The sequence below is a fragment of the Mobula hypostoma genome, chromosome X1 (assembly GCF_963921235.1).
Source record: "Mobula hypostoma chromosome X1, sMobHyp1.1, whole genome shotgun sequence".
In the NCBI taxonomy this organism is placed as follows: Eukaryota; Metazoa; Chordata; class Chondrichthyes; order Myliobatiformes; family Myliobatidae; genus Mobula; species Mobula hypostoma.
In genome coordinates this window covers 37,715,325-37,739,411 of record NC_086128.1, presented here as the reverse complement: position 1 = coordinate 37,739,411, position 24,087 = coordinate 37,715,325, and the positions used below count along the sequence as shown (strand labels likewise).

General features: G+C 44.2%; 1 long non-coding RNA gene across 3 annotated transcripts in view; it reads right to left on the bottom strand.

Moving 5' to 3' along the window:
* Positions 1 to 264: 264 nt before the first annotated feature.
* Positions 265 to 24,087, bottom strand: part of LOC134340418 (uncharacterized) — a 51,517-nt gene continuing 27,694 nt past the window's right edge. Inside the window, exons 4-6 of one of the 3 annotated variants that reach the window (XR_010016549.1) lie at positions 19,375 to 19,560; positions 18,048 to 18,286; positions 265 to 599 (exon numbers count right to left, since the gene is read on the bottom strand). This is a non-coding gene — a long non-coding RNA (uncharacterized LOC134340418). The remainder of the gene's footprint in view (positions 600 to 18,047; positions 18,287 to 19,374; positions 19,561 to 24,087) is intronic. The other 2 variants (XR_010016550.1, XR_010016551.1) reach the window with 2 other exon arrangements.

The window sequence follows — 24,087 nt, the reverse complement described above, 5'->3', positions numbered from 1 at the left end:
ATGGAAGTAAAGTCAATTTTCCCAAATGATTTAACACCACAAATGCATTATCCTGCCATTGTCTATTTCTACTAAGGTATTCTTTATACTGGATACATATTTATAATTCTTTTATGATTCATTATAACAACCAAGACTCTTGCTAATGAAAAATCAATGAGAAGCAATTAAGTAGGATCTTAAAGGATCGTCAAAGGCACTGTGACATCTGGAAGCAAAATGCTGCAGCTGCTGGAAACCTAACAGTTGAAAGATTAGCTTTATTTGTCACATGTACCATTGACATATTGAAACAGACAGTGAACTGCATCGTTTTGCATCAGCTATAAACACAGTCCGAGTATTGTGCTGGGGGCAGCCCGCAAGTGTCACCATGCTTCCGGCACCAACAGAGAATGCGCCCAAGTCACCAAAAATAATCCTAACCGTACACCTTTGGAATCTCGAAGGAAACTGAATCATCCGGAGGAAACCCATGTAGTCACTAGGAGAATGTACAGACTCCTTGCATAGAATGGCCAGAATCGAACCCTGATCAGTAATCACTGGCGCTGTAAAGTGATTGTGCTAACCACTACATTACCATGACGCCCCGGCATCTGAAAGAAAACAGAAAATGCTTAAAATGTTTGGCATGGCAAGCACCATCTGCACAGAGAGAAAAAGAGGGCTAATGTGTCAGATTGATGACCTTTCGTTGGAACTGAAAAAATTAGAGGTGAAATGGGTTTTAAGGAAAATTTACCACACGTAAATAGGTCATCCAGCTCATCATGTCTGTGCTGGTGTTAAATACACTATCCAGCCTAATCCCTCCATCCAGCATTTGATCTGTTTCTCTGTCACTCACAGCTTTTCAAGTTGTGAGATTAAATCTAAGTAATTACTGCTTAAATATGATGACAATTCCTGCCTTTATCACTCTCTCAGGCATTCTGTCCCAATCTCTTGTGTGAATAAGATTTTTCCCCATCTTCCCTTTAATCCTTCTATTAATTACATTAAACCAGGTCATCTGTTCTTGATTCCAGTGCTCTGTGAAATAGTTCCTTTCTCTTTACTCTATCCCTAGACCTTTACAATTTTAGTGGGCCAAGCAGCATTTGTGGGAAGAAAGGAATTGTCAATGTTTGTTGCTCCAGGTTCCAGTATTTGCAACCTCTTGTGTCTCCCTTATAATTTTACATTTCTCAATGAAGTCTCCTCTCAGGCTCGTCTCTTCCAAAGAAACCAACATCAGTTTATCCAACTTTTCTTCATAACTACAAAGTTCTAGTTGTGCCAATGCCCTTTGGTCTTCTACTGTGCAATCTGTAATCTTCCCTGTAAAGTGGCAACTCGACTGTGTGCAAAACTCAAGCTGCAGCCGAACCAGCATCATACATAGATCCAGCATAACCTCCCCACTCTTCAAGTTCAAGTTTATTACCGTTCAACCACATACACGTATTCCGCCAATCAAAACAATGTTCCTCCAGACCAACGTGCAGAACACAGTACACATAACTCACACACATAACATGTAAAATAATATTACCACAAATAAATTAACAAATAATACAATATATTCTAGAAAATGGACATTTAGCATAAGGTGCATTTACAATGCAAGTTAAAAAGTAAACATCATAACTCTGCTGGTGCTTCATACATGGTGAGACCTGGGTGGTGGCAGGGAGTTCAGCAGTCTCATGGCCTGGAAGAAGAAGCTGTTTCCCATCCTAACAGTCCTTGTCCTAATGCTATGGTACCTCCTGTCTGATGGTGGTTCTTATAACAGCTAACAAAGATGAAGGAGGGGGGAGAAGAAAACAAAAGGGAAAACCTGTGATAAATAGGCAGGAGAGAGTGAGTGACAAAAGTATTGTTGACCGTGTGATATTAAAGAGGCAGAGTCGGGAAAAAGAAATGGGAGAACAAGACCTATCTGTTAGCAGATCAGTGAGGAGAAGCAGAATTTGTAACCATTAAAGATGGCGCTGGTAACTGGCGACTTTGCGCATGCTCTCCCGAGCAAACTGCCCTCTCCACTATCCTATACTCGAGAAACCCTTCTAAACCTCCAGTCTAGCAAGATCAAGATCAACAACACCCTGGCGAAGCTACTGACCGAGCTGGAGACCACCGCACCAGAACTGCTTATTAAACTCCGGACCGCACCTGGACCCGACCAACGAGGCCCACCATGTTCCCGGAGACCCGCGGTCTGCTACCGTGCCGGAGCGCTTGGAGACAGGGCCCATTCCGACCAGCACCTCTCCGGAGCAGACAACCATACAGAAGTGATGGTGGAGACCTCAAGGTGCCCCAGACGCTTCCCCGGAGCGACCACCATAAAGTCCCGATTGTGGCCATCCACAGCTGCCAGAAATCAAGCCCGAGGTTCGGCTGGAGCAGAAGCCTCCGCAACCGTGACTCGGCTTAAGCACTTGTTTCAGCCAGGAGCCCGGCCCTCCGGGATTAAGTGTCAGCTTTGAGGCCTGACCCGATCGACAGCCCGGGCCCCCGGCAGCTGGAAGTCGCAGCGGAGCCTGTCTCGTTACTCGGCCCGACCCGGAGTGCCCGACGACGCGACCCGCCGATCAATCCCTGCGGGACGCGTCCACCAACCTCAAAGAGCTGTCAACAACACACTGCATCGATGGAAACCTGGAAAGATGCACTATTTACAGAGGAAGCGTGGGAAAAGAGCTGGGCTGCTGGTCAGATTGAAGCTGAGGGGCTTCAGGGTCCCTATGCCCACCATCCTACTAGCTAATGTGCAAGCCATAGAGAACAAGGTGGATGATATTAAAGGGAGACTCACCTACTGCAGGGAGATGCAGAACTGCTGTGTATTCTGTTTCACCGAGACCTGGCTCTCTGCTGCCACCCCCAACTGTGCCATCCGACCGGAGGGATTTTCAATCCATCGGATGGACCGCACGGCGTCTTCGGGCAAGACGAGGGGATTGTGTCTGCCTACTGATCAACACTGCGTGGTGCTCGGACACAGTGGCACTGACAAACTCCTGCAGCCCAGACCTGGAACACCTGTCGGTGAAGTGTTGTCCCTACTATCTGCCACTGGAGTTCACCTCGGTCATACTGACAGTGGTCTACATTCACCCCTAGGAGGACGTGGAGCGTGCTCTGAACATACTGTATGCCAACATCAGTGAACTTGAGACCAGGTATCTGAAGGCTTTGTTCATTACAGCCGGGGACTTTAACCAGGCCAACCTCAGAAAGGCGCTGCCAAAGTTATACCAACATGTCTCCTGCCCCACTAGAGGCCCGAATATACTTGACCACTGCTACACAGCAGTCAAGGATGCCTACCGTTCCGTCCGATGAGCTCACTTTGGAAAATCGGACCAACCGGCCGTACTCCTCCTCCTGGCTTACAAACAGAAACTGAAGCAGGAGGTCACAGTGTCAAAAGTAGTGTCGCATTGGACGGAGGAAACAGATGAGGTGCTCCGTGACTGCTTGGGACTGATTAGTATTCAAGGACTCGGCAGCTAACATCGATGAGTATGCCTCAGCTGTCACGGACTTTATTTGGAAATGCACGAAGGACTGTGTGTCTCGCAAGGCGATCCGGGTATTCCCTAACTGGAAACCTTGGATGAATTATGAGGCCAAGTCCCTTTTAAAGGCTAGAGCTGCGGCTTTTAGGTCGGGGGATACCAGTCGCTACATAGAATCCAGGTGTGAACTCTGGAAAGCCATTAAGGGTGTCAAGAGGCAATATCGAGCCAAGTTGGAAGCCCAGGCTAACCAAAGGGATGGCAGTAGACTATGGCAGGGTCTAAATGAGATCACTGGGCACAAAAAAAAGACTGGGAATTTCAATAACTGTGGTGCTTCTCTTCCTGACAAACTTAACGTATTCTACACAAGATTTGAACAGAAGAGGAGCGTCCTGCTCCTTCCGGATGAACCGGACCTGGTGGCATCGAGATTCATCGTCACTGAGGAGGATGTTAGAAGGGCCTTCCTGAAGATAAATCCAAGGAAGGCGATGGGCCCAGATGGCGTCCCAGGACGGGTTCTCCGGGCCTGTGCAAGAGAGTTAGCTGGAGTGTTTGCTGACATCTTCAGCTGCTCCTTGCTTCAGTCTAAGATCCCCTCGTGTTTTAAGAAGGCAACGATAATCCCAGTGCTGAAGAAGAGCAAGGTGGCATGCCTGAATGACTATGGACCTGTGGCTCTGACATCAATTGCTATGAAGTGCTTCGAGAGATTGGTTATGGCACACATCAACCACAGCCTACCGGTCAACCTCGATGCTTTGCAATTCGCCTACCGGAGCAACAGGTCAATGGCAGATGCCATCTCTCTGGCCCTACATTCCTCCTTAGAACACCTGGAGAATAAAGACGCATACGTAAGGCTCCTTTTCATTGACTACAGCTCTGCCTTTAATACCATCATTCCAAATAAACTGATTCCTAAGCTCCAGAACCTGGGCCTTAGCACTCAGATCTGCAGCTGGATCTTCAACTTCCTCACAGACAGGACCCAGGCTGTAAAAATAGGGGACAAGCTCTCCTCTACAATCACTCTGAGCACCGGTGCCCCACAAGGCTATGTACTCAGCCCCCTGCTGTACTCACTGTACCCCCATGATTGTGTAGCCAAGTTTCCATCAAACTCAAAATTTAAGTTTGCTGATGACACAACACTTGTAGGTCGTATCTCGGGTAATGATGAGTCCGAGTACAGAGAGGAAATTAAGAACCCGGTGGCATGGTGCGAAGACAATAACCTATCCCTCAACGTCAGCAAGACGAAGGAATTGGTTGTTGTCTTCAGAAGGAGTAGCGGACCGCATGACCCAATTTACATCGGTGGTGCGCAAGTGGAACAGGTCAAAAGCTTTAAGTTCCTCGGGGTCAATATCACAAATGACCTGACTTGGTCCAACCAAGCAGAGTTCACTGCCAAGAAGGCCCACCAGTGCCTTTACTTCCTGAGAAAACTAAAGAAATTTGGCCTGTCCCCTAAGACCCTCACTAATTTTTATAGATGCACCGTAGAAAGCATTCTTCTAGGGTGCATCACAACTTGGTATGGAAGTTGTCCTGTCCAAGACCGAAAGAAGCTGCAGAAGATCGTGAACACGGCCCAGCACATCACACAAACCAACCTTCCGTCCTTGGACTCACTTTACACTGCACGCTGTTGGAGCAGTGCTGCCAGGATAATCAAGGACACGACCCACCCAGCCAACAGACTTTTTGTCCCTCTTCTCTCCGGGGGAAGGCTTAGGAGCTTGAAGACTCATACGGCCAGATTTGGGAACAGCTCCTTTCCAACTGTGATAAGACTGCTGAACGGATCCTGACCCGGATCTGGGCCGTACCCTCCAAATATCTGGACCTGCCTCTCGGTTTTTTTGCACTACCTTACTTTCCATTTTTCTATTTTCTATTTATGATTTATAATTTAAATTTTTAATATTTACTAATTTTTACTATTTTTAATGTTTTTAACATTTAATATTTGTAATCCAGGGAGTGGGAAGCACAGAATCAAATATCGCTGTGATGATTGTACGTTCTAGTACCAATTGTTTGGTGACGATAAAGTATAAGAATCTTCATCTAAAATGCCAAAATGAGACACGTCCCTGTTTAATACAGTTAAACTCTGCAAAGTCGTGATCAGAACAACTGACTACCAAACTCCAAAGCAACACACACAAAATGCTGGAGGAACTCAGCAGGTCAGGCAGCATCTATGGAAATGAATAAGCAGTCATCATTTTGGGCCGAAGCCCTTCATCGGGACTGGAAAGAAAGGGAGAAGATGTCAGAATCAGAAGGTTGGTGGAGGGGAAGGAGGACAAGCTAGAAGGTGATAGGTGAAGAAAGGGCTGGAGAAAAGGGAATCCAATAGGAGAGGAGAATGGGCCATGGGAATAAGGGAAGAAGGAGGGGCACCAGGGGAGGTGACAGGCAGATGAGGGGTAGATGCAGGAGGCCAGAGTGGGGAATAGAAGATAGGGATTAAAATATCTGGCCACCAGGAAATTCCTCCTTTGACAGTTGGAGTGGAGATGCTCAGCAAAGTGGCCTCCCAATTTATGTCAGGTCTCAGCAATGCAGAGGAGGCTGCTTCGGGAACATTGGATACAAAAGGTGTTTCTTCATCTGGAAGGAATGCTTGGAGCCCTAAATGGAGATGAGCGACAAGTGTAGCAGCTTGATTCTGAATTGCTCTGTTTGACATGGGACTTAACTATAAAAATCTGTTTGTACAAAGATGATGTAATGGAGACTAGAAATAAGGTGGGCGTGAGTTTAACCCAGGAGCAGGTTACTTACTGGGCATCAAGATGGAGGCATGGTGGGATACTATTCACTTATCTGTTTAAGTGAAAGTCCAACAACAGCCAAGAAAATTAGCATCATCCTGGATAAAGCAGTTTGCTTGCCTGGCACCACTGTAAGCATACACTCCCTCAACTGTTGGCTTACTGTGTCTTCAATGCTTACCATCTACAGAGGGCACAGCAGTGACCCATGCTACTCTGAAAGTACTTCTCATGACTCAGCCTCCAGTACGAAGAAAGGAGAACCTGCACACCACACACTGTCCTGCTATGGTCACTGAGTCGAAATCCTGGAATTTCCTGTTCAGTACATTTCAGAGTTATCTTTGCCAGAACAACTGCAGCTCACCGCCCACCTTCCGAAGGGTGAGCAAAAGACGTAATAAATGTGGGCCAAGGCAAAAATGCTCTGAACCTGTCAATGAAGAAAGGAATGTTTAAGGTTCTTAGTTCAATCAAAGATCATAAAATTCTTGAGCTTGAGTAATTTGGTTTGCTGTACCACCAGGCAATGACTCATGTAGTTCTCTGATAAACACATACTGCTTGTATGGTTTGACTATTTAACTTTGTGAAAGTTATGTAAAATAAAAACATTGGATTAATTTTAATAGGTCTCTCAGATATAGAATTTATATCATACAGATTATAAGGAGGCACAAGAGGTCAAGGACACACACTCAATGTTTTAGGAACAGCTTCTTCCCCTCTGCCATCAGATTTCTGAATGGTCTATTTCTGGGTAAGAGTGACCATAATATGGTGGAATTCTTCATTAACATGGAGAGTGACATAATTAATTCAGAAACAAAGGTTCTGAACTTAAAGAAGGGTAACTTTGAAGGTATGACACGTGAATTAGCTAAGATAGACTGGCAAATGACACTTAAAGGGTTGACGGTGGATATGCAATGGCAAGCATTTAAAGGTTGCATGGATGAACTACAACAATTGTTCATCCCAGTTTGGCAAAAGAATAAATCAAGGAAGGTAGTGCACCCGTGGCTGACAAGAGAAATTAGGGATAGTATCAATTTCAAAGAAGAAGCATACAAATTAGCCAGAGAAAGTAGCTCACCTGAGGACTGGGAGAAATTCAGAGTTCAGCAGAGGAGGACAAAGGGCTTAGTTAGGAAGGGGAAAAAAGATTATGAGAGAAAACTGGCAGGGAACATAAAAGCAGACTGTAAAAGCTGTTATAGATATGTAAAAAGGAAAAGACTGGTAAAGACAAATGTAGCTCCCTTACAGTCAGAAACAGGTGAATTGATTATGGGGAACAAGGACATGGCAGACCAATTGAATAACTACTTTGGTTCTGTCTTCACTAAGGGGGACATAAATAATCTTCCGGAAATAGTAGGGGACCGAGGGTCTAGTGAGATGGAGGAACTGAGGGAAATACATGTTAGTAGGGAAGTGGTGTTAGGTAAATTGAAGGGATTAAAGGCGGATAAATCCCCAGGGCCAGATGGTCTGCATTCCAGAGTGCTTAAGGAAGTAGCACAAGAAATAGTGGATGCATTAGTGATAATTTTTCAAAACTCTTTAGATTCTGGATTAGTTCCTGAGGATTGGAGGGTGGCTAATGTAACCCCGCTTTTTAAAAAAGGAGGGAGAGAGAAACCGGGGAATTATAGACCGATAAGCCTGACATCGGTGGTGGGGAAACTGCTGGAGTCAGTTATCAAAGATGTGATAACAGCACATTTGGAAAGCGGTGAAATCATTGGACAAAGTCAGCATGGATTTGTGAAAGGAAAATCATGTCTGACGAATCTCATAGAATTTTTTGAGGATGTAACTAGTAGAGTGGATAGGGGAGAACCAGTGGATGTGGTATATTTGGATTTTCAAAAGGCTTTTGACAAGATCCCACACAGGAGATTAGTGTGCAAACTTAAAGCGCACGGTATTGAGGGTAAGGTATTGATGTGGATAGAGAATTGGTTGGCAGACAGGAAGCAAAGAGTGGGAATAAACGGGACCTTTTCAGAATGCCAGGCAGTGACGGGTGGGGTACCGCAAGGCTCAGTGCTGGGACCCCAGTTGTTTACAATATATATTAATGACTTAGACGAGGGAATTAAATGCAGCATCACCAAGTTTGCAGATGACACAAAGTTGGGCGGCAGTGTTAGCTGTGAGGAGGATGCTAAGAGGATGCAGAGTGACTTGGATAGGTTAGGTGAGTGGGCAAATTCATGGCAGATGCAATTTAATGTGGATAAATGTGAGGTTATCCACTTCGGTGGCAAGAACAGGAAAACAGACTATTATCTGAATGGTGGCCGATCAGGAAAAAGGGAGGTGCAACGAGACCTGGGTGTCATTGTACACCAGTCATTGAAAGTGGGCATGCAGGTACAGCAGGCGGTGAAAAAGGCGAATGGTATGCTGGCATTCATAGCAAGAGGATTCGAGTACAGGAGCAGGGAGGTACTACTGCAGTTGTACAAGGCCTTGGTGAGACCACACCTAGAGTATTGTGTGCAGTTTTGGTCCCCTTATCTGAGGAAAGACATTCTTGCCATAGAGGGAGTACAAAGAAGGTTCACCAGATTGATTCCTGGGATGGCAGGACTTTCGTGTGATGAAAGACTGGATCAGCTAGGCTTATACTCTCTGGAATTTAGAAGATTGAGGGGGGATCTTACTAAAACGTATAAAATCCTAAAGGGATTGGACAGGCTAGATGCAGGAAGATTGTTCCCGATGTTGGGGAAGTCCAGAACGAGGGGCCACAGTTTGAGGATAGAGGGGAAGCCTTTTAGGACCGAGATTAGGAAAAACTTCTTCACACAGAGAGTGGTGAATCTGTGAAATTCTCTGCCACAGGAAACAGTTGAGGCCAGTTCATTGGCTATATTTAAGAGGGAGTTAGATATGGCCCTTGTGGCTAAAGGGATCGGGGGGGTATGGAGAGAAGGCAGGTACAGGGTTGTGAGTTGGATGATCAGCCATGATCGTACTGAATGGCGGTGCAGGCTCGAAGGGCCGAATGGTCTACTCCTGCACCTATTTTCTATGTTTCTATGTTGCTATGAACACTACCTCATTTATTGCTCTATTTTTGCACTATTGATTTATTTTTATATACTTATTGTAACTTATACTTATCTCAATGTATTGCATGGAATTGCTGTCGCGAAACAACACATTTCATGATAATTAACTTGATTCTGATTCTGATTCCTATAGTCCATAAGAAATGTAAGGATATCACCATGGTGAATATGACTGGAGAGTTGCTTAGCCATCTCTGTGAGCTTTTCTCCATGTTCTTGTTCAACAGTGTGTTCCCTTATCCTCTTTTGAAAACATGGAAATTCCTGCTGGACACACAAAATGCTGGAGGAACTCAGCTAGCCGGTCAGCATCTGTGGAAAAGAGTAAGCAGTTGACATTTCAGGCCGAGACCCTTCTTGTGTGCTGCTTTGGATATCCAGCATCTGCAGATATTCTCATGTTTGAAATTCCTGTTGGGATGTGATTCCATGAATACTGCATCCATCGCTACTTCAATAAAGCAACCATTAGTCATTCCTCATCCTACTTTCCGTCAATGGACAATATCCTGGCTGAGCTACCATTTGCTTGTTACCTAACATTGCTTCTGGCAATGGGTTCATTGCGATGCAGACAAGAGCAGAAGATCCTCCTGAGGATAATATATGTACAAATGTGTAATATCCCTATGAACACTGCAGCTGACACCAGCACCAGCTAGTGACTGTAGCCACTCTGAAACTTGACTACTTTTAAGGCAAGTTCAGTCTGCATTTGTTGTAAATGACAGACGGGTAGGACTGCAGGAAAGTGGTTGTGATCACTAATATAGCCCTAACAATTAGTAGTACTCTGCCAACCAATTAAAACCTTCCTAATGAAGGGTCTTCAGTCTGAAATGTTAATTGTTTCTCTTCCCACAGAAGAAGCCCGCCCTGCTGTGCATTTCTAATGCGTTTAGTTTTTATTTTAGATTTCCAGCATCTGCATTTTCATTTTGATTTTGGTATATTTAATTAGATTGTTTGTGCATATCTATTTTATCTGTGGCTTTAACAGAGTATTCAATGAGGAACAATAGCATAATAAACTGAATGTTCCTTTAAGAAAGTTTCACTTTGGTGGGTATGTTCAAGTATAGTAACTTCTTATGTTCAGAATCAGGTTTAATACCACTGGCATATGTTGTGAGCAACACGCATAAAAATTGCTGGTGAACGCAGCAGGCCAGGCAGCATCACTAGGAAGAGGTACAGTCGACGTTTCGGGCCAAGACCCTTGGTCAGGACTAACTGAAGGAAGAGCTAGTAAGAGATTTGAAAGTGGGAGGGGGAGGGGGAGGGGGAGATCCAAAATGATAGGAGAAGACGGGAGTGGGAGGGATGGAGCCAAGAGCTGGACAGGTGATTGGCAAAGGGAATATGAGAGGATCATGGGACAGGAGGCCCAGGGAGAAAGACAAGGGGGGGGGAACCCAGAGGATGGGCAAGGGATATAGTGAGGGAGACAGAGGGAGAAAAAGAGAGTGAAAAAAATATATATAATAATAATAAATAAATAACGGATGGAGTACGAGGGTGAGGTGGGGCATTAGCGGAAGTTAGAGAAGTCAATGTTCATGCCATCAGGTTGGAGGCTACCCAGATGGAATATAACGCATTGTTCCTCCAACCTGAGTGTGGCTTCATCTTTACAGTAGAGGAGGCCGTGGATAGACATATCAGAATGGGAATGAGACGTGGAATTAAAATGTGTGGCCACTGGGAGATTCTGCTTTCTCTGGCGGACAGAGCGTAGGTGTTCAGCGAAACGGTCTCCCAGCCTGCGTCGGTATGCCTTAATCTTGACTTCTGAAGTAACCTTGGATTGCAAAAACATCAGGATCCAATGGTATCTTCAGTATTTTTATGTGTGTTTCTTGAAATTCCAGCATCTGCAGATTTCCTCGTGTTGGCATATGTTGTGAAATTTATTGTTTTGTGGCACCAGCACATTGCAGTACATAATAATACAAACTTTAAATTACAATAAGAAGTATATATAATTTTTTAATTAAACAAGTAGTGCGAAAAGTGAGCAAAAACAAAAGTAAGGTGGTGTTTATGGGCTCATTGTCCAACCAGAAATCAGATGGCAGGGGGAAGAAGCTGTTCCTGAATCGCTGAGTTTGTGCCTTCAGGCTCCTGTACCTCCTCCTTGATGGTAGCAATGAGCAGAGGGCATGTCCTGGGTGATGGAGGTCCTTAATGATGGATGCTATCTTTTTGAGGCATCGCTTTCTGAAGATGTCCTCGATGCTGGGGAGGTTAGTGCCCAAGATGGAGCTGACTGAGTTTACAACTTTCTGCAGCTTTTTCCCATCCTGTGCAGTGGACTCTCCATACCAGATGGTGATGCAGTCAACTTGAATGCTCTCCATGGTACATTTGTAGAAATTTACGAGAGTCTTTGATGACTTACCAAGTCTCCTCAAACTTCCAATGAAATATAGTTGTCGCTGTCATGCCTTCTTTGTAATTGCATCGATATGTTGGGCCCAGGATAGATCCTCAGTGATGTTGATACCCAGGAACTTGGAACTGCTCACCCTTTCCACTTCTGATCCCTTGATGAGGACTGGTGTGTGTTCCCCTGACTTCCCTTCCTGAAGTCCACGGTCAGTTCCTTGGTCTTGCTGATGTTGAGTGCAAGATTGTTGCTGTGACACCACTCATCCAGCTGATCTATCTCACTCCTGTACACCTCCTCGTCACCATCTGAAATTCTGCCAACAATAGCTGCATCATCGTCAAAGCTATAGATGCCATTTGAGCTGTGCCTAGTCACACAGTCATGGGTGTAGAAAGAGTAGGGCAGTGACACACACAAAGTGCTGGAGGAACTCAGCAGGCCAGGCAGCATCTATGGAAAAGAGTACAGTTGATATTTCAGGCCGAGACCCTTCAGCAGGACTGGAGAAAAAAATGATGAGGAGTAGATTTAATAGGTGGGAGAGGGGACAAAGAAACACAAGGTGATCGGTGAAACCTCAGGGGGAGAGGTGAAGCAAAGAGCTGGGAAGTTGATTGATGAAAGAGATACAGGGCTGGAGAAGGGGAGTCCGATAGGAGAGGACAGAAGGCCATGGAAGAAAGAAAGGGAGAGGAGCACCAGAGGAAGGTGATGGGCAGGCAAGGAGATAGGATGAGAGAGGGAAATGGGAATGGGGAATGGTGAAGGAGAGGGCATGGGGGGCATTACCAGAAGGTCGAGAAATCAATATCCATGCCATCAGGATGGAGGCTACCCAGACAGAATGTAAGGTGTTGTTCCTCCAACCTGAGTGTGGCCTCATCCCGACAGTAGAGGGGGCTTTGGATGGACATATCGGAATGGGAATGGGAAGTGGAATTAAAATGGGTGGCCACTGGGAGATCCCACTTCTTCTGGTGGGACTTGGCGAAGTGGTCTCCCAATCTACATCGGGTCTCACCAATAAATGGAGGCCACACCGAGAGCGCTGATGACAACCCCAACAGACTCACAGGTGAAGTGTCACCTCACCTAGAAGGACTGTTTGGGGCCCTGAATGGTAGTGAGGGAGGAGGTGTAGGGGCAGGTGTAGCATTTGTTTTGCTTGCACAAGAGAAGTGTGCGCAGTCACAATTACAACAGAGAAAGTACTCAGGAAGCTGAATAGTCTAAAGGTAGATAAATCTCCCGGACCAGATGGAATGCACCCTTGTGTTCTGAAGGAAGTAGCTGTGGAGATTGCGGAGGCATTAGCGATGATCTTTCAAAAGTCGATAGATTCTGACGTGGTTCCGGAGGACTGGAAGATTGCAAATGTCACTCTGCTATTTAAGAAGGGGGCAAGGAAGCAAAAAGGAAACTATAGACCTGTTAGCTTGACATCGGTGGTTGGGAAGTTGTTGGAGTCGATTATCAAGGATGAGGTTACGGAGTACCTGGAGGCATATGACAAGATAGGCAGAACTCAGCATGGTTTCCTTAAAGGAAAATCCTGCCTGACAAACCTATTACAATTTTTTGAGGAAATTACAAGTAGGCTAGACAAGGGAGAAGCAGTGGATGTTGTATATTTGGATTTTCAGAAGGCCTTTGGCAAGGTGCCACACATGAGGCTATTTAACAAGATAAGAGCCCATGGAATTACAGGAAAGTTACATACGTGGATAGGGCATTGGCTGATTGGCAGGAATAAAGTGGGAATAAAGGGATCCCATTCTGGTTGGCTGCCGGTTACCACTGGGGTTCCACAGGGGTCCGTGTTGGGGCCGCTTCTTTTTATGTTGTACATTAACGATTTGGATTATGGAATAGATGGCTTTGTGGCTAAGTTCGCTGATGATACAAAGATAGGTGGAGGGGCCGGTAGTGCTGAGGAAACAGAGAGTCTGCAGAGAGACTTGGATAGATTGGAAGAATGGGCAAAGAAGTGGCAAATGAAATGCAATGTTGGAAAGTGTATGGTTATGCACTTTGGCAGAAGAAATAAACTGGCAGACTATTACTTAAATGGGGAGAGAATTCAAAGTTCTGAGATGCAACGGGACTTGGGAGTCCTCATGCAGGATACCCTTAAGGTTAACCTCCAGGTTGAGTCAGTAGTGAAGAAGGCGAATGCAATGTTGGCATTCATTTCTAGAGGAATAGAGTATAGGAGCAGGGATGTAATGTTGAGGCTCTATAAGGCACTGGTGAGACCTCACTTGGAGTACTGTGGGCAGTTTTGGTCTCCTTATTTAAGAAAGGATGTACTGACGTTGGAGAGGGTACAGAGAAGATTCACTAGAATGATTCCAGGAATGAGAGGGTTAATATAAGAGGAACGTTTGTCCACTCTTAGACTGTATCCCTTGGAGTTTAGAAGAATGAGGGGAGACCTCATAGAAACATTTAGAATGTTGAAAGGCATGGACAGAGTGGATGTGGAAAAGTTGTTTCCCATGATGGGGGAGTCTAGTACGAGAGGGCATGTCTTAAGGATTGAAGGGCGCCATTCAGAACAGAGATGCAAAGAAATGTTTTAGCCAGAGGGTGGTGAATCTATGGAATCTGTTGCCACGGGCGGCAGTGGAGGCCAAGTCATTGGGTGTATTTAAGGCAGAGATTGATCGGTATCTGAGTAGCCAGGGCATCAAAGGTTATGGTGAGAAGGCGGGGGAGTGGGACTAAATGGGAAAATGGATCAGCTCATGATAAAATGGTGGAGCAGACTCGATGGGCCAAATGGCCAGCTTCTGCTCCTTTGTCTTGTCTTGTCTTGCAAGGATAAGTGCCAGGAGGGAGATCAGTGGGGAGGGACAAATGGACAAGGGAGTTGCCTACAGAGCAATGCCTGCGGAAAGCAGAAAGTGGGGAGGAGGGGAAGATGTGCATGGGAATCTCACTGAAGATGCGCTAAGCACGCATCCTTGAGGTACGCCAGTGTTGATTGTCAGTGAGGAGCAGATGTTATTTCCCATCCCCACTGACTGTCGTCTCCCAGTGTGGAAGTTAAGGATCCAGTTGCAGAGGGAGGTATAGAGGCCCAGGTTTTGGAGCTTGTTGATTAGAACTGGTGGTTTGATTGTGTTGGACGCCGAGCTGTAATCAATAAAAAGCAGCCTGACTTAGGTGTTGCTATTGTACAGGTGATCCAAGGCCAAGTGGAGAGCCGTCTTTTTAACAAATCATGCATTTTATCGGGTATTAATGGTAATGAACTTACAAACATTTGTATGATGGTCAGGGCTAGCAGAGAAGGATTTACAGATACTTGTGTCCTTGACTGAAGAAACTATATGGACTTCAACTATATCAGCAGGTCTGTGCTGGAAGATAGAATCCTGTTTGAAGAGGGTTATAGGGACTACCCTTGTCTGAACCTGCAAGGAGGATTTAGGTGTGTGGAGGGGATGTGTAGAGGGCTGACTACTCCAAAATTATCCCTGGCTGTCCACTGCTGCCACATTTCCTGGTCTTCCATCAGACGTGGCAATGGGGCTCAAGGAGATATCAGGGGTAAGTTTTTTATGCAGAGAGTGGTGAGTGCGTGGAATGGGCTGCTGGTGACGGTGGTGGAGGCGGATATGACAGGGTCGTTTAAGAGACTCCTGGATAGGTACATGGGGCTTAGAAAAATAGAGGGCTATGGGTAACTCTAGGTAATTTCTAAGGTAAGGACATGTTCGGCACAGTTTTGTGGGCTGAAGGGCCTGTATTGTGCTGTAGGTTTTCTATGTTTCTATGTTTCTATGAACACTGACTCCCACCTGTGTCCTATCACTCATTTACTGGGTTTCCGATTCTGACCCACGCCTTGAAGCAGCAGCTATTCACCACAGAAACAGGCCCCTCGCCCCATCGAGTCCATGCCAAACATCAGCCACCTTAAGAGCTACTGCTTTTAAAACTTCTTCCATATGCAAAAGTAAGAGAAGGCCATAAGACGTAGGAACAGATTAGGCCATTCAGCCCATCCAGTCTGCTCTGCCATTCCATCATGACTGATTTATTAACCCTCTCAACCCCATTCTCCTGCCTTCTCCTTTGACACCCTTACTAATCAAGTATCTATCAACCTCCACTTTAAATATGCCCAATGCCTTGGCCTCCACAGGCACATTTGGCAATGAATTCCACAGATTCACCCTCATCTATCTAAAGAAATTCCTCCTCATCTCTGTTCTACAGGGCCGACCTATTTTGAGGCTGTGTCCTCTTGTCCCAGACTTCCTTAGACTATAGGAAACATTCTCTCCACATCCACCCTGTCTAGGATTCTCAATGGTACTTCTTATGCAGCTTTTCAAATTGAATGCTGTTTCTGTGCTGAAAATATAGCAGCAGTGTTTATGCAAGGAAATTCCATCCCCATGCTCCTGTAATAAGCTATCAGGTCCTTTATAGTGAATGATATTACACCACTCTATAGTCTCTAGATCTGTATCTTTAACTAAGATGGATATTTGATTGATACCTTTAAGGTAATATAGTATTGAATTTCAAAGCAATTTATCTCTGGGAAGTGTAACAGTGATATTAATTTTAAAATTTTCAATCCAATAAGTACACCTCCCTCTCATCATTACATGTTTAGCTGTGCTCTAATGCCTAGACAATGTTTTCCTCTATGTTATCCCTCTCTAGGGTTCAAGTATCTGGAGGCAGGTAGCCAGTGTCAGCTGTTGGAAGCAAGGGGCTGTTTTAACTCAACTTAATGGATACATGTCCCTGCAAAGGGGAGGTACAGGGATGATGTCATCCAACACTACATTGCGAAAGGGAAACAATGATCGAGCGAGTAGCAGATGCAGATGGGTCACTGGTCCCAACTGTGCACAGCTCTGAATTTAATTAACTTTCTGATGAATTAATTTAGATTTGCACCTTGGAAGTCAAATATGTTTGCTCTATATCTGGCAGCTATGTTACACAATTAACAGTCCTTCATTCGAGGCTGATAAAACCGTCCCTTCTCTCGAAATTCCACGGTAAGAGGGGCTGGTATGGTGTCACAAGCGAGCAAGCAACTGTCAGTCGGGGCCTTGCGTTACAGCAGCGATGGCGGTTGGTAACGAAACCAATATCTGCTGTGCGGGAGAAGCTGGGCTGAGATGCCAGCTCACCCTCACCACTGAGCCACGAGGACATGTGCTCACCGTGGGCTTTCTCTGCAGCGGGTCAAAGTGGGCGATGCTTTGCTTCAGGAGCTTAGCCGCCTGGTGTTTAACACAGGCTGTGCACGACCTGAAGTTAAACAGAGTGGAGTAATTTTCAGCTGATTGGAAATGCTTCCATTGTTTCTCTTTTTCGAGATCACCTTATAACTAAATAATGCCTGATAACCACCAATCTGTGGAAGTAACAGTATTATTATTTAAGCAGTATCTAAGATGTTTGACATGCAAATAGATACACCTTTTGGCTTAAGAATATTCTTTTATGCCTTCCCCTTTTCTCTCTGTCCTTTCCTGAAGGTATTTGGGATATCAATGGTCTCAGCACCTTATCTAAACCAGACAGAAACATGGCCAAACAATAAAAGAATATTTTCCCAAAAGGTATCTACAGCATCAGCTAATGGAATATCTAAAGGATGTTCAAATGAGCATTCAGCCAATTGCGCCTTGGCTGTGCTACCGCACAACACTTGCGGCAGTTGGATAGCTATCGGCACTGAGCGTTACAGGTCTTTGTAATCCTATCCTCACTCCACTGCCTCAGCACCTGTTTCCAGCTGACTGCAGCACACTCAGAGAAGGGGACCCTTGCTAATCCCTTCCTCTGTGACATGCACAATACTGTACTGAGAAATTGAGAGACGCACAGAGATTTTTCCAGTCAGGTCCTGCTTAAAGTTTTACCAAGAGTCTTGTTGATGTAATAAAAGTCATTTTCGTGCGCTGAGAACCCTACTTTGGGAAGGCACGGTATTGTCTAAAAAAACCTACATAAACTAACTTGCAAATGATTGGAAGTGTGTAGAGTCCAATGGGAGAAGTATAATGGAGACACAAAAGACTGCAGGCACTGGCTCAATCTGCCCATCAGCCCCTGCCTCATCTGGTTCCCCCAGTCACTGCCAGCCCCTGCCTCATCCCTACCCCTCACCTCTTTATACAGGTTACCTTCCCTCTACACGCTCAGTCTTGATGCAGGGTCTCGACCTGAAACAGTAACTGACCCTCTGTCTCCACAGGGGCAATTTACAGTCGTCATATTAACTTACCAACCCACATGACATCGGGATTTAGGATGAAATCAGAGCACATGGAGGAAGCCCTCAAGGTCACAGGAACACATGACTGAACCCTTGTCTCTGGTGTTTTGGAGGAGTGGTTCTACTAGCTGCGCCACCATTTTATATCCATACAAACTTATTGGGTGTAATGAAGGTCACAGAAGGGAAGTTCACGGTAGCTGAAGACTTTAATCTGCCTTCAGATCATTCCAAGAGTTCACATTATTCTGTAAGGGAAGGGTTTGAAGATAAGAACACAGCACTGTTTCAAACAAAACACCCAGCAGCAAGCAAAGCATTTCCCATGTCTAATCTATTAAGCATGCACTGTAAAATGCTTGAGAAATCAATTGGTCCTAAAGCAAATATTCCTTCAAACCAAACATTTCTACAAAATGTTTAGATTGTAGTTCTACTTCTATCAGTGTATTTCAGTTCTGAGGCTGAAGAATTGCAAACCCTGCAGCCTGTGCTAATTGCAAACCTGGAACCAGACAGTGTCCTGGAATATATTTTATTTTCAATGACTTTAAAGTCTTCCGAGATGATGAAATTTTAATTGATGAACTGCATATCTAGCTGCACACACACACAATGCTTCCTTATCACTTCAGCCTGTCAGGCAGTGAGCAAACTCCTACTCTGTGCTGCCTACACAAGGACACGGGTGGCCACGTAAACAGCAGCTGTGACAGAGGGGTAGGCTGAGAGAATGGAAATGCTGCACATGTGCTAGGTAAACCACCGGGACTTAGCCAACTACCTTGGGACTAGGTGCACATGGTAATTAATACTAAGATAAAGCTGTGCAGAAGCGAAGTGTGGAACAAGTGCAGACAACAAGTAAAACTGCAAAAAGAGCAACACACACACACACACACGCACGAAGTGCTGGAGGAATTCGTTTCAGCCCGAGACCCTTCATCAGGACTGCAACAATTCTCAGATAAATTCTGTTCACAGAAAAAGCACAAACTTGTCTTGCTCGTACTCCATGGTTAAGACTCATTAATGACCTTGGTGAATTCCAATTGTTTTTTTAAAGGGACCTGCCATTGGCATTGGATGGAGTCTCAGTCCATAGCCTTCATTCCTTAGCTGCTCTCAGCTAAACAACAAAATGCCATGGAAGCAGTTCTGCAGAATAAGGTCATTCATTGCCAATTTCCCCAGGTGCTCATTTGTAAAACATAAACATTTGAAAATAAAATTATATTTTAATTTTTTTACGTGCCAGTTTGAACACCCTCCCCCTGAAGGGACAGCATTGTTCTCAAAGTAAGTTCAATAATGAAGGTCTCTTATGCCACCTTACCTTGTCATAACATGCATTCTCTCAGACTCAGGGGAAGGAGATGTGAACCAATGTCAGCATCCACTCTCAGTCCAACATCCCTTGCACTGGGGCCAACTTACTTTCAGTTGTCTATACTGGGCAGGACATGTGGTTCATAAGCTTCATGCAAAACTCCTGAAATAGACACTCTACTCCAAGATCTACCTTGGGAAAACAGAGAAAAAAAAGATTCATGGATGTGTTTGAAGCTTCTTCAAGCAAGTGCAACATCTCCACAGATTCTCGGGACCCTCTGACCATAACCACTTGAAGTGGAGAAGAGACATTCATGAAGATATTGAGAACCTTAAGGCCATACGTCAGGAGCACACAGAAGCCCACACACCTAGTGGCCAACTCTTAGCCTCTACCACATATCAGCATTCACCATCTCAGAACTCACAAACCCAGACTTGAAGTAAGGTGTTCTCAGGCCCAAAGGACTTCTTCAAAGAAGACTCTATCCGCAGCCCTGATGTAATTAAGTAGCTTTAGCGTCTAAGTATGAAATTGTTGTTGATTCCAATCATTGAAGGAATCTCATCCACATAAAATGGTCCAATCATTCTCTTTATTGATGCACTGAACTGTTTCTTGTCGGATCTCTTAATGGTGATTTCTGTTATTCCAGGCATAATACACTGGTTGTGCACTGAGGTCTTTTGACATTTGTTTTAAATTCATTCTATGATACTTTGAGTTAGTTGTTTTGCAGTATCAGCTTAAATGGAAATAGTTGTCTGGATTAACACACACAAAATGCTAACTTCTGATCAAGGGTCTCGGCCCAAAACATCAACTCTATTCATTTCCATAGATGCTGCCTGACCTGATGAGTTCCTGCAGCATTTTGTGTGTGTTTCTTTGGATTTCCAGCATTTGGAGAAACTTTTATGTGAATACTTGTCTGGATTTCTCTTTCCATATCATTTCCCAAACTTGGAAAGCTACTTCTTTAGTAAAACATTGGATTTTTGAAATCCATCTGTTAAGCATTTTAAGTGTGAGTCCCAGTAACTCATTTGTCTCTGAAAAATCCAGCTGAGAGGTTAAAATTTACTGGAATGAGGATTAAGAGAGAGGACTGGAATTTCACAGTTAATATAAAGATGGGAATGATTGTTTTTGGAGCTGGCATTAAACTGGTGGGTTTTCTGATAAAACTAGGCTTCATCTTTATGCAATCTTTTAGTAAAATTGCAAATTAATAACGTTGCAGATGAAACAAAAATGTTAAGAACAAAGTACTACAAAGTGGATTAAAACACTGAATGCATAATTGCTGTCTAATTAAGAGCAAATAAGAAATGGTATCTAAACTCCTTCATCGGAGCAGTCACAAACTAAATTTGACACCGAGTCTCATAAAGAATGATTAGGGAAGATGCTTGGGCAAGGAAGAACAGTTTTAAACAGTCTAAAAGGAAAAGGGATTGGTAAAGCAACAGGCAGGTTTACTGAGGGAATTCCAGAACTCAGGTCACCAATGCTGAAGACACAGCCACCAATGGTGGAAGTTTGAGGACACTCCAGAGACCAGAGCTGGAGAAGTGAAGGAGAAAGTTAAAAGGAACGATTGGGAGGGGTGGTGGCGAGAGAGATTTGTTAACACTTTTGAGAGGACAAACCAGGGTAAGATTTACACAATAAGCAAGGCAGAGTGCAATAGGACAGGGGGATCTAGGAATATAGATCTATAATTCCTTGAAAGTGGTGTCACAGGTAGGTTAGATTAGATTAGATTAGATTATGAGGACACTCCGTCCTCGTTTATTGTCATTTAGAAATGCATTCATTAAAAAATGATACAATGTTCCTCCAGAATGATATCACAAGAAAACACAGGACAAACCAAGACTAAAACTTACAAAACCACATAATTATAACATATAGTTACAACAGTGCAAAGTAATGCCATAATTTGATAAAGAGCAGACCATAGGCACGGTAAAAAAAAGTCTCAAAGTCCCGATGGCCTCATCATTTCACGCAGGCGGCAGAAGGGAGGAACTCTCCCTGTCATGAACCTCCAAGCGCCGCCAACTTGCCGATGCAGCACCATTGGAAGCACCCGACCGCAGCGGACTCTGAGTCCGTCCAAAAGCTTCGAGCTTCTGACCAGCCCCTCCGACACAGCCTCTCTGAGCACCATCCTCTGCTGAGCGCTTCGACCCCGTCCCAGCCGCCAAGCAACAAGCAAAGCCGAGGACTTGGGGCCTTCCCCTCTGGAGATTCTGGACCACTCAGTAGCAGCAGCAGCAAAGCAGGCATTTCAGGAGTTTCATCAGATGTTCTTCCGTGCTCTCACATCCGTCTCCATCCAATCAGGATTGTGCACGGCACCCTACTTGACAGATAACAGACATAACCACCGGAGTGGCCGCTGTGAGCTGCGTCACGCTGCCATCTTCTCCTCCCTCAGATAGGGTCATAAAGAGAACTTTTGGCATATTGGCCTTCATTAATCAATGTAGAGTGGATTCCAGTTAACTAGGACACATCGGAACAGCTACATTTTGGCTCAATTAAGTGGCTGCCCAAATTAGCCAAAGTTTCATGGAAATAATTGAAAAAGTATTAAAAAAAACTACCACTTAACTGACTAACAAATTATGTATTTAAATGAAATGCAGAACAAATTAGAACACTATCAAAACTACTACAGTACCATAAAACTGTGTATTAGTTCCTAATACTTATCGACAATGGAATTCAACCAGTGTACACTGCTGTGCTTTTTTTTTGATTGACTAAGTAAGCAAAATCAGAACAGACCCCTAGTGCAGATACAGGACTGCTTTCGTATAATATGTTCAACAATTGCATCTTCCAAATCTTTATTCTCATTGCAAAATTCAAGATGATTGTCGATACCTTCAAATCTTCATAGCTTCTAACTTGTTGAAGCAGTAAAATCATTTCATTTTCACTCCTGGCCACTTCTGGCATCTCCAAACCTGACTGCTTGAAACCGCAGTGAGCAAAATTGTTTTACTGCTTATTTCTCGCTAACTATCAGTGCCAAAAGCACAGATTTTTTAACAGAAACACACAAAATGGCCAGTATTTAAAACCTGTTCACTCTAAGCACAGTGTAGTGTCTACTGGCCATACAAGTGAATGTGACTGACGCTAGTTACAAACCGCTTGGCAGGAGCCTCCTGTCCCAATTTAGCGGCATAGCATCCCAAATAAATGAAGGGAATCCTGGCTATTTTCTCAATTCATTTTTGACTTTAAGAGTTGTCCCAAAAAGCAGCTACTCCAGTTAACTGATGGCTCAAATAACCAGAAACCACTGCACGGAAGTTGGGATGTTATCTTGAAGTTGTATAAGATGCTGGTGAGGCCTAATTTGGAATAATGAGTGCAATTTTGGTTACCTACCTACAGGAATGATATCAATAAAATTGAAAGAGTACAGAGAAAATTTACAAGGATGTTGCCAGGACTTGAGATCCTGAGTTACAGGGAAAGGTTAAATATGTTAGGACTTTATTCCCTGGAGTGTAGGAGAATGAAGGAAGATTTGATAGAGGTACACAAAATTAAGAGTGGTATAGATAGGGTAAATGCAAGCAGGCTTTTTCCACTGTGGTTGGGTGAGACTAGATCTAGAGGTCATGGACTAAGGATAAAAGGTGATATGTTTCAGGGAACATGAGGGGAATCTTCTTCATTGTGAGATGAGAGTGCAGTGGTGATCTGCCAGTGGAAGTCGTGGATGCGGGTTTGAATTCAAAGTTTTAAGAGAAATTTGGATAGGTACATGGATGGGAGGGGTATGGAGGGCTATGATCTGGGTGCAGATTGATTGGAGTAGGCAGAATAATAGTTCGTAATGGACCAGATGGTCTGAAGGCCCTGTTTCTTTGCTGTTATATTCTATGACTCTAAGACTCAAGAATTTTAAGATGAAGACCCCAACGTACAGTCACATGCAAGTGGGAAATGATTGAACAAGGTAGCACAACTTATATGACCAACAAGATTCTGGAATTATAAGGCATGGATGAAAATCTTGGCAGTTATAGCTAGAGGTAGGGGTATGTGGAAGAAAGCTCTTCTTGGTTCGACTATGACATGGTGTTTGTGAGTGGATTGGTTCAGCCTTAGTTGCTGGGGAGTGAGATGGAATTGTTAACTGGAGGAGGGAAGTTGTGGACCAAAGCAATACTATCATGCCACAGCCTTGAATACCCTCTATCAGTTTCACTCTTGCCCGCCAGCTCTGAATCATTCCTGCCCCTCACACCAAGCATCTTATGTCTGAAAACCAATGTGAGGAAAGTTTAAATGTCCTTTTGCCCCGAAAGGATCAAAGAGGAAAGTAAATGAAGACGAATAAGAAAGAAAAGGTATAATAGACAAAGTGGAATTTTGAATCTTGTCTCAAGATGTGAAAATGATTCCATGAATTCAGATTCAAATAGGCTTAACGATTACTTTTTTAGCTATGAGTTTTTTGAGATAATTTGGGCATTAATATTTAATAACCCAAAAGTAAATTAACAATTTCAACCTGAATATTTAGAAAAGCCAATTCATTCACGTGCCCAAGAAATGTGCTGGAATAAAATGCTTACTTTTGAAAGGCAGCCAGAAATGCAAGGAAATATATTGAAATAAGCATTTCATCAATTCATTCTACTTTTGACAAAGACCACTAAGATTTTTTTGAAACTTTCCTTT